General features: G+C 43.0%; 1 long non-coding RNA gene across 2 annotated transcripts; it reads left to right on the top strand.

Annotated features, from left to right (window-relative positions):
• Positions 1 to 1363: 1363 nt before the first annotated feature.
• Positions 1364 to 10800, top strand: LOC125417941 (uncharacterized). 2 transcript variants are annotated; one of them, XR_015000188.2, is made up of 3 exons: positions 1364 to 1589; positions 2455 to 2615; positions 7605 to 10800. It is a non-coding gene; the product is annotated as an uncharacterized LOC125417941 (long non-coding RNA). The 2 variants fall into 2 exon arrangements; XR_015000189.2 differs by having other exon boundaries at positions 2455 to 2891.
• The last annotated feature ends 658 nt before the right edge of the window (positions 10801 to 11458 follow it).

The following is an 11458-nucleotide window of genomic DNA, read 5'->3' as shown; positions in this document are numbered from 1 at the left end:
TGAGTCTGAGCAGCCGGAAACAAACAAATGGGTCCTTCAACAAATTGGCACCCAACGTGTGCCAGTTAAACCCATGTAAAACCTGAGAAAGATTAAAAAGTAATTTTAAACACACACACACACACAAAAAAAAAAAACAAAGTTAAGCATGGCTTCTTGGTAGCCAGCATTTTGCTGGTGGCATGTCACAACTCCTTTAAGAATAGTCTTCCTGATTCAGCAGTAGCAGAAAAAAAAAATCCACACTGTTTCAAAACAGCAGGACAAATGGCTCTGGCTCTTTCAGGAGGCTGAGCACTTGAATAGCGTTTGTGGACCTAGGTGCTTGTGTGCCCACTCAGGGCCAGGAGAAAAATAGCTGAGACCATGCCCATGGCTCAGCGCTCCCCGCCTAGGCAGGCAGGAGAGCATGGTGGATTCTTGCCACTATACACAGAGATATTTACAGGCCTTCAGTACACTTCATGGCAGATTTAGCTTTTACTCAGATAAAAAGGGTTTATATGCTGTACAGTGCTTCTCCGAGTTTAGGTGGTGAGGATGGCTCCCACTGGGCAGTCTCAGAGGCAGTAAACATGCTTCTTCCATGTTGAACTGGGCAGAGCCAAGAGGCAGGGTCTTGTTGGCCCTAACCACACATGCCTAAAAAAAGGGGGCGCTTCTAGTCAGAAAATAATTACAGATACACAATAAAACAGATTTAGATAAAAAAAAAGACCTCTAAATGGGTCATAGTGATGGATAAATGTATGTAGGCTTGGGAGAGAGAAGAAAAAGAGTATAGAGAGTTATAAAAAGAAGTAAATCATTTTAAAAAATAAAACAAAGTCTTTAAAGAGACTGAGTACAGGCAGTCATAGATTAAAGGAAGTAAAGAAAAATAAGCCATGTAAAGATGGAATATACACAGAGAGTATAGATTATGTATATTATTGTGTTTTCTTTGAATTTTTGACTGCAGAGAGATATTTGATTCTGGGGACTGCTAAGCTAAACCAACATATATGCTTTAAAGGTTTCTTGACTTCAGAATATAGGTCTAATGATATGTTGCTTTGGAAAAGAGGTTCTTCTTTTGTTTCCACAAAGGATGAGAACCTATAGATTCATTCCAGGCTAATATGGTTTGATGGACCATGAAGCCCCGAAAGGTCACTATGAACACCTCCCAAAACACTTCACTATTATGAGTCTGTAAGGACAGAAACTAGATGAGTCCATTGAAGGACAAGTCTGGGGCAAGTCCAGGAGAGAGCGGCACTAGCAGACATGTGTGCCAGTGATGATAAGAGTGACGTATAGGCAGACAGGAGTGTTAATCTGGAGTGTGACGTAGGAAGAAGTGAAGTGAGGCTGAATAATAGTATAAAAAGTGAGGCAAAGGGACCAGAAACCATTCTCAAGATGATCTGCTAGAGAATCTGTCGGAGAGGTGCCAGAGAAACTCTACAGCATTGAGAATCAATCAATCAATCAACCAACGAGACATTGGACCAGAGATCTTCCAAGAGCCAGAGAACTTGCTCTTGCCTGCAGATCAAGACTTGCTGATCCAGAGGTCTACATCGAGAGTCACGAACCATCATCAGGTTGTACACCCCCAATGCCTTATTAGATAGAATATAGTAATGCTTTCCTAGGATTTAGAAATAGATATGTGCTTGTGTGACATTGCTTGTGTGATATTATACCCTTGCTTGTGATGATGATATTTGCTTCTTATTAGCTGTGCCAGAACAACTGTAAGATCTTGAAGTGCTTATACAATAAATGTAGTTCGAACAAAGCAGAGAATTGCTATTCTGAGTGTCATTCACTTGCAGACCTCTAAGTGAAGCCAGAAGGCCACTCAGTAGTGCTCATGACATTCACCCAACAAAAAGCAGTAAGAAGTTTGGAGAGAACTATGCCCAAATTTCCTAAATAATTGCTTATAAATGTTTGTTTACATTTAAAGGGGGACATGCTATAGAAATTTGCATTGGTATGAATCTTGTTCTAGTGATACAAATTTAAGGTCAATTTTGTATTTCTGTTTTTGATTAAGGTATTGAGCTTGTGCAGTTCATTTAAAAATTTAATGTATAATTAAGAAATACAGGTTAAGTCAAGTGGTGGTGTTGCACACCTTTAATCCCAGCACTCAGGAGGTAGAGGCAGGTGGATCTCTGTGAGTTCAAGGCCAGCCTGGTCTACAAGACCTAGTTCCAGGACAAGCTCCAAAGCCACAGAGAAACCCTGTCTCAAAAAATCGAAAGAAATAAATATAGGTTAATAGATAGTCATCCATAATAGTCAAACTTCTAGTCATGTTAGTTAGGCTTTCTAGATATATAGAGATATACTTCAGTTAGGTATTCTTCAAATCTTTCAAAGACTAACAAAATATGGCATATTAAGTGTTTTAAGAATTTAGGATTTTTCATGACTATGAGACATGTCTGCTCCTGGCAGCACCAATTACTTCAAGAGGAAGATGGGCATTGAAGAGGCTCCTCATGGAGTTTGTTAGCCATTTGGGCAAGAAACTGCTCTTGTCTGAACTGCTTGATGGTATGCTACATGAATTGGACATGCAGGACCCACAGAGAAATGACTGCTGAACTTGCCTAAAGGTGAGATGGTCCTTAGGGGCTCCCACTTCATGAAAGAGTTTGCCAGACATTCCGCAGGACACAGAAAAAAATGTCTGACAAACTGCCAATATAGGTGGAACTATCTTTGAAATTTCCTGCTTCATGGGAAATTCTGCCAGATACTATGAGCCTGTAGGCTGAAGTTGGATGCTCCAACAATACAGAAGAACTTCGGGTGACTGTCCAGGCAGCAAGATGTCTCTGTCAATTCCAGAGTTTTGGAAGTTGCTTACAATCTACTTCCTGTTTACTTAGGTAATATTTTATACTCTGGAGTCTTTGATGGAATTGAATAATAGTTATAGTTTTCCTTAGTTATGATGAAAGAAAAAGTAGATATAAATATTGTAACTAATTCTTGCTTGATATCTGTTTTGTTATATGTAATTTTACTATGTTAAAGTTAAAACCTTCCTTTTTATTTAAACAGAAAAGGGTAGGTCATGAGAGATTCCCCCTCTGTATGTTGTGAATACCATTGGTTAATAAAGAAGCTGTTTTGGGACTGTGATAGGCCAGAGTAGAGCTAGGTGGGGAAAATTAAACTGAATGCTGGGAGAAAGAAGGCAGAATCAGGAGACGCCATGGAGCCGCCAGAGGAGAAAGATGCAAGCTGCCAGCCAGAATCTTGCTGGTAGGTCATGAGCCTCGTGGTCAAATATTAAATAATAGAAATGGGTTAATTTAAGAGATAAGAGTGAGCTAGAAATATACATGAGCTAATAGACCAAGCAGTGATGTAATTAATACAGTTTCTGTGTGGTTGAGTCTGGGCAGCTGGGACCACATAAGCAGACTCCTACAACAGGGGAGGAGAAGGAAGGGGAGGAAAATGAGGGGAAAGAAGAGAAGACGGGAGGGGAGAGGAGTGGAAAGGAAAGGAGAGAAAAGGAGGGGAAAGGAGAGGAGAGGAGAGAGAAGGGAGAGAGAGAGAGAGCTGCTGAGCCATTTTAGGAATCTAAACAGGTTCTGTGGAGAAGATAAAAATAATGGTGAATCAATCCCACACCAATTATGTTTTAAGGGGGTATTTATTTTGGGGGGTAAAACTTACATACACCATAAACCGTCAGGAAGGGAGCCTAGTCGCTGGAGCAGGAGCTGGGAGCAGGAGCCGGAACCAAGCACCGAAACCAAGAGGCCCAGCTGAGCTTGCCGCTCTTCTTTTAAAGAGAAATATACCACGCCCCAGTGGGCTGGTATTTCAGCGGCTATTGGCTGACGGAGCGGAAGGCACTCCCGCAACATTGTGGGCTCATGCTTCAGCGACTATTGGCTGAAGCAGCGGAAGGTACTCCCGCAGCATAAACTTGCTTCTGATCCCAGCCACACTGAATATTTTGTTGCAAATGGCAAACATCAACCCTAGTATATGGGGAAGTTGCATAAGTAAGGCACTCTCAGTCTCTCTTTTAACAATTTCTCTCTCTCTCTCTCTCTCTCTCTCTCTCTCTCTCTCTCTCTCTCTCTCTGTGTGTGTGTGTGTGTGTGTGTGTGTGTGTGTATGTGTCCCTGTCCCAATGTGTGTGTGGAGGTGAAAGGAAAAACTGTGAGGAGTTGGTTCCTGCCTTCTAGCTTGTGAAGCAGGATAGCTATTTACCACAGAACACAGTTACTCCAGGCAAGTCCTCTTCCCAGTTAAGCCATCTCCCTGAGCCATCTCTCCATGGTCTTTCTTGACTCCCTCCTATAGGATACTTGTCTTGTCTCCTGACATCTCAGAGTACTTTGGTGGGCCAAACATAGTGACAAATGTCTGAAAGGTCAGCACTCAGGAGTCTTGGGCAAGATGGCTGTGAATTTGAAGCTAGTCTGTCTCAAACAAATTAACAAACAAAAAGTATACTTTGCTAAATTTGTCCTAAGCTCCATGTTAACAAGATCCTGTTCTTTTGGTTTACTATGCGCAGGCTAAGGTGATGAAGCTGTGTGCTATCTGCAACAAAACTACCACCATATCCCAAGAGTTCAGACAACAGACACTGCTCACAGTTTTGAAGGCTAGGATCAAGACCCTGGTAGATTTGGTGTATATTTCTGCTTGTTTGTTCAAGATAGGGTCTCACTAAGTAGTCCTGGCTGTCCTGGAACTTATTCTGTAGACTGTAGGGCCCTGTCTCCCCTTACTCCCTGGGGTGCATCTGGAGGACAGTTCTGGTCAGCCAGCTAAAGCTTCCTGCTGTCCCGGTGCTCACTCTGCTATAGCCTGGTGATTTAGCTGTAGGGCTTTGCTTCATCTTTGGTATGGCAATTTCCCACCTGCCCGGGAGAATTCCTACATGGCACCAAGTTCTCTCTCCACTGCTGTGCTGCTCTCCACCCACAACCCCCTGCCTGGGGAGGAGTCCCTACGGTGCCAGGTCCCATATGGCGCCAGTTCCCCTACAGCGCCAGTTTCCCCTCTGGCTGGGAAGAAATTCCTTTACTGCGGCCAAGGTATATTAGCTTGGCATTAAGCTGAATAAAGTGGCATTCGGTGATCTCCTGTCGAATGACCCTGGTCTCTTGTGTCTTTGTTCAATCTCCAGGCCTTTGCCCAAACTCTCGTAAGGTATGGAGGTGCACGACCCTTACCGAGAGGGTAACATGAATTCGGCTGTTACAGTAGACCAGGGTGGCCTCAAACTCACAGAGCTCTACCTTCCTCTGCCTCCCCAAGTGCTGGAAGTAAAGGTGTGTGCCACCATGCCCTGCATCTAGTGAGGGCTAATAGATGGTGCTTTTCCCTATTCCCTCACATGGTGGAAGGGGTCAGAAATCTGTCATGGGATGAAATAAGGTGGCCTTACTCCCTAACCACCATCAGTTTCTAACTCTACTGCCTGAGGGGTTAAGATTTTGACATAGAAGCTTTGGGATGACACAAATTAGCAATATTGTTCCCTTTAGAAATACTTTAACTCCAGTCATTCAAAAGGTTTGTTTGTCATAATGGATACTAGCTAGGTTAATTCCTGTTGAAATAAATGGTACAGGGCTAGAGGGACAGCTCATGGGTAGGGTACTTTCCTGCTCTATTTGAGGCCTGAGTTTGATTCAGAGACCTTACCAGTCAGGCTCTTGCTACATAGTACTCACAATTCTGATCACTTGATGCCTACATCATGGGTTTCAAGCCTTTACTTGCCTGCTATACACAAACCAACTCAAAGAATGCAAATACAAATGGTGCTGGGAAGTCACTCAATCCTAGGCTTCCTGATCTAGGCTTTCTGCTGTGGTGTGGGAGAATTGTCTGTATTCTGTCAATCATGTTTTAAATAAATGCTGATTGGCCAGGCAGGAAGTATAGGTGAGTCAACCAGACAGGAAGTAGAGGTAGGGCGATGAGAATAGGAGTATTCTGGGAAGCAGGAAGCTCCCTCTGCACTCCTGTCCAGATACTGAAGAAGCAGGATGTGACCTGCCCTGCTGGAAAAGGTACTGAGCCATGTCACTAACATAGATAAGAATAATGGGTTAGTATAAGTTACAAGAGCTAATAAGAAGCCTGAGCTAATGGGCCAATCAGTTTTATAACTTATGGAGATCTCTGTGTGATTTTCTTTGGGGCTTGCTTGTTGTGGGGTACCGGGTGGGACAGATATCCCAACAAGCAAGCCAGACCTCATGTTACACTGCTGAGGGTGGTGTGGAGCTGTCCACTGTTATGAATACCTCTTACTGGCACTGCAGTAATGGCATACTTAGCTGGCCTAGCTCTAGACCAGGATATGGCAGTGCTATACCTTCCAGGCAGGTCTTAGCATTCTACTCAGGGGGGTCTTTGCCACAGCTGTTGTCATTTAATATCACCTAAAACAAATTAGTGGTAGAATGAATTTGGACACTCCGTGGTTTAATGGGCTGGCATATGTTTTCTAAAAACTAAAGCTCACCAAGGCCAGCTGGACTGGGACTGATGAAGCGTGTGATCAAACCGGACTCTCTGAATGTGGCTGACAATGAGGGCTGACTGAGAAGCCATGATAATGGCACTGGGGTTGGATTCTACTGCATGGACTGGCTTTGAGGGAGCCTGGTTTCTTTGGATGCTTACCTTCCTAGACCTGAATGGAGGGGGGAGGACCTTGGACTTTCCACAGGGCAGGGCACCCTGACTTCTCTTAGGACTGGAGAAGAGGGGAAGGGGAGTGGGAAGAGGGGAAGGGAAATGGGAGGAGGGGAGGAGGTGGAAATAGAAAAAGAAAAAAGAAAAACGAAAAAAGAAAAAAAGAGCTCTCTCTTCCTCTTTCTGAGACAGGGTCTCACTTTGTGTTCAAACTTATGAGAATCTTCCTGCCTCGGTTTTCCAAGTGCTGGGATTACACCATGCCCAACTACTAAAAAGAGTTCTTGCTTGACAGATGGCTGGAGATTGTAGCTGCAGGGGAACAGGCTATGATGCTTTGTGGCCTTGTTCATCTCTGTACAGTCCATGTAGGGAAAGGCTTGCTGGTCATCCTACAGGTATCTTGCTAGAACAGTTTAACAGTTTTCCCTTGAATGTGGCTTGATGAGCAGCCTGATGAGAAGCCTCCATGAGGCAGTATCTCACTAGTCTTGCTGGCTCTGATGAGACTCAGGGCTTGCTTTCTTGACACACTTAAAGTTGATTGGCAGGCTTCTGTGTAAGGCTATTTTAAACATGGCTGTGATTCACAGTTGGCCCCTGTGACAGAGTTACCTACCCATCTGTGCCTATCACCTGACCTCCTCAGTTCAGTGGTACCCTGTGGTACAGAATGTGACAGCTGACACTTATCTAGAGTGTCTCCTTAAGTGATAAGCAGCTTGTATGCCTAGGCTTAAGGTATCTGTCAAGTTGAATTCATGGGCAAGTGACCAGCTGACCTAGCAACCACCTCTGTGTTGCTTAGGAACCACTTCACCATTTGACATCCATGTATGTAAATGCTAAGGAGGATGTGCTTCCACATGTTCTGGCATTTTGATGAATCATCTTTCCATTGTCACCTTTTCCTACAGTTCTTCCCCCAGTGGCCTTCTGTGTTGAATTGCCTTGATAGCTCAACACCCTCAAGGGATGGAATTCTGTGAGTCACTGGGGACTCAAATGTGGAGTGTGATGGAAGAATTTCTAAAAGGAAGACAAGAATCCATAATTGTATATTTCCTAGAAAAATTTCAATAACAAATACTTAGAAGACTGAGGTAAATGGAACATCATTGATTCAAGGTCACCCTGAGCTAGCACAGTAAAACCATGTCTCAAAACATTAGAAAAAGAGCCTGGTAGTGGGGGTGCATACCTTTAGTCCCAGTACTTAAGAAGCAGATGCAGACCAGTCTCTGTGAGTGCAAGGCCAATCTGGTATACAGAGAGAGTTCCAGGACATTCCAGGATATAGAGAAACCATATTGCAAACAAAACAAAAAAGCAGGGAGGAATTCTAGCTACTCAAGATGCTAAGGCAAGAGAAGCAAGAGTTCAAGTCCTACCTGGGCAGTCTAGTGAGACCTCAAAAAAAATGCGGGAGAAATGGCTCATCAGTTAAGAGCATGTACTGCTCTTCCAGAGGTCCTGAGTTCAGCTCTCAACATCTGAATTGGGCAGTTCACAACTGCCTGTAACTCCAGCTCCAGGGGATCTGATGCCCACTTCTAACCTACACAGGCACTGGGCATGATTGTGCATGTGTGAGTGCATACACAGAGACAGACAAACAGACAGACAGTACTGGAAAGAATGCCACTCAAGGCCCCTCACCTCCCTGAGATTCCATTTGCTACCACAGAGGAAATTAACAGTTGACTATAATGAGACTTCTCCATGGTGCAGCTGTTGGCAAGTCATCTGGGGACCTCCCCACACCCTGGTGGCACAGTTGTCTCTGAATTGCCTAAGATCCTGTAAATAACCCCAATGAATTTGCTAGTTCATCCAAACTGACCTTGGATGGAATCCTTCTTTGGTATATTGGTGGTCTCTCTATCTGAGGTCAATAGATATTTCTTTATGTCTTCCCAAAAAGTCACCCAATGAGCCCAACAGAACAGGGAAGAGGGACTGGTGAGATGTGTCAGTGGGTCAAAGCATTTGTTGTCAGGCATGATGATCTGAGTTCAGTCCCTACAACCACATGGTGGAAGGAGAGAATGAACTCCCAAAAATTGTGTTCTGACCTCCATTTGTGCACCATGGCCTATGAGCATTCGAACACATACATAGAAACACATACACACACACACACACACACACACACACACACACACACATGACAGACAGACAGACAGACAGACAGACAGATAGATAGATAGATGTAATTTAGAGGCAGGTGAATTTCTTTGAGTTCCAGGCTAGCCAGGGCTACATAGTAAGACCTTGTCTTAAAAAATTATTTGAAATAGCATAAAATATCTCGGAGTAACTCTTAACCAAACAAGTGGAAGACTTGTATGACAAGAACTTTAAATCTTTGAAGAAAGAAATTGAAGAAGACACCAGAAAGTGGAAAAAAACTCCCATGCTCTTGGGTAGGCAGAATTAACATAGTAAAAATGGCAATCTTACCAAAAGCAACCTACAGATTCAACGCAATGCCCATCAAAATCCCAGCAAAATTCTTTTTAAAAATTATTTATTTATTTATTTGTTTATTTATTTATTATGTATACAATATTCTGCCTGTGTGTATGCCTGCAGGCCAGAAGAAGGCACCAGACCTCATTACGGATGGTTGTGAGCCATCATGTGGTTGCTGGGAATTGAACTCAGGACCTTTGGAAGAGCAGGCAATGCTCTTAACCTCTGAGCCATCTCTCCAGCCCCAAAATTCTTCAAAGACCTCGAAAGAACAGTACTGAACTTCATTTGGAAAAGCAAAAAAACCCATGATAGCCAAAACAATCCTGAGCAATAAAAGAACTTCTGGAGGCATCTCAAGCCCTGACTTCAAACTCTACTACGAGCTACAGTACTGAAAACAGCCTGGTATTGGCATAAGAACAGACAGGAAGACAAATGGAACCAAATAGAAGACCCAGATATCAATCCACACATCTTCGAACACCTGATCTTTGATTTAAAAAAAAGCAAAAAAAAATCAAATGGAAAAAAGAAAGCATATTTAACAAGTGGTGCTGGCATAACTGGATATCAACATGTAGAAGAATGAAATAGACTCATATCTATCACCATGCACAAAACTCAAGTCCAAATGGATCAAAGACCTCAAAATAAAGTAAGCCACACTGAACCTTATAGAAGAAAAAGTGGAAAATACACTTGAACACATTAGCACAGGGAACCACTTCCTAAATAGAACCCCAGCAGCACAGACACTGAGAGAAACAATTAATAAACGGGACCTCCTGACACTGAAAAGCTTCTGTAAAGCAAAGGACACAAAACAAAACGACAGCCTATAGAATTGGAAAAGATCTTCACTAACCCCACATCAGACAGAGAGGTCTGATCTCCAAAATATACAAAGAACTCAAGAAATTGGACACCAAAAGATCACACAATCCAATAAAAATAATGGAGTAAAGACCTGAACAGAGAACTCTCAACAGAGGAATCTAAAATGGCTGAAAGACACTTAAGGAAATGTTCAACATCCTTAGTCATCAGGGAAATGCAAATCAAAACAACTCTGAGATTCCATCATACACTTGTAAGAATGGCCAAGATCAAAAGCACTGATGACAACTTATGCTGGAGAGGTTGTGGGGAAAAGGGAACACTCCTGCATTGCTGGTGGGAATGAAAGCTGGTACTGTAAGACTTTAAGACAATTCTGAAGCCATTTCTGAACACTCTCAGCCTCCGTGCTTTAGTGCTTACCCTCCTCCCCTGGGAACCAAGGACCTAACGGCTACACATGCACGTATGTTCTCCAGAAATTGGAGCAAGATAACCTTTAAGATGTTGACTCAGTTCCTGAACAATTACCCATACATGTATGTTTTGACTCAGTCCCCTGGGAAACGGGGTCAAAATGACCTCTTACCTCATCTGATCTGACAATAGCTCTCCAGCCAATTATTGGTATTAGCCCTTTTCTAATAAGCCAATCATAATGGTCAGAGAACAACCCCCCTTGCTTCTGTGCCCTTCTCCTTTAAAAGTAGACTGTACCAGCTATTCGAGGTCTCTTGGCTTCCTGAATGCTGAGGGACCCTGTCATGACAGAATTAATAAAATCCTCATGCTTTCGCATCGACTGTGGTATATGAGGTGGTCTCTGGGGGTGACTCCTTCTCAGTGTTTGGATGCTAGGGTTCAACAGTACAACCCCTTTGGATGTCAGTGTGGCAATTTCTCAGAAAAGTAGGAAACAAACTCCCTCAAGACCCAGTAATACCATTTTTGGGTATATATCCAAAGGATGCTCAATTGTGCCACAAGGGCATGTGCTCAACTATGTTCATAGCAGCTTTGTTTGTCATAGCCAGAACCTGGAAACAATTTAAATGCCCCTCGATTGAAGAATGGATAAGAAAAATGTGGTACATTTACACAATGGAGTACTACACAGCAGAAAAAATGACAGCTTGAATTTTGCAGGAAAATGAATGGAACTAGAAAACATTATTTTGAGTGTGGTAATTCAGACACAGATAGACACAATTATCACTCATAGGTGGTTTTTAAACATAAAGCAAAGAAAGCCAGCCTACAAACCACAATCCCAGAGAACTTGGACAACAATGAGGACACTAAAGAGAGACTTACATAGATCTAATCTACATGGGAAGTAGAAAGTAGAAAAAGAGAAGATCTGAGTAAATTGGGAGCATTGGGACCTTGGGGGAGGATTGAAGGGGGGAGGGGAGTGACAGGGAGGGGAGCAGAAAAAAATTAATATATAAATATC

The sequence above is a fragment of the Myodes glareolus genome, chromosome X, assembly GCF_982192425.1.
Source record: "Myodes glareolus chromosome X, mMyoGla1.1, whole genome shotgun sequence".
Classification (NCBI taxonomy): domain Eukaryota; kingdom Metazoa; phylum Chordata; class Mammalia; order Rodentia; family Cricetidae; genus Myodes; species Myodes glareolus.
This window is presented reverse-complemented; position numbering and strand designations above follow the sequence as displayed.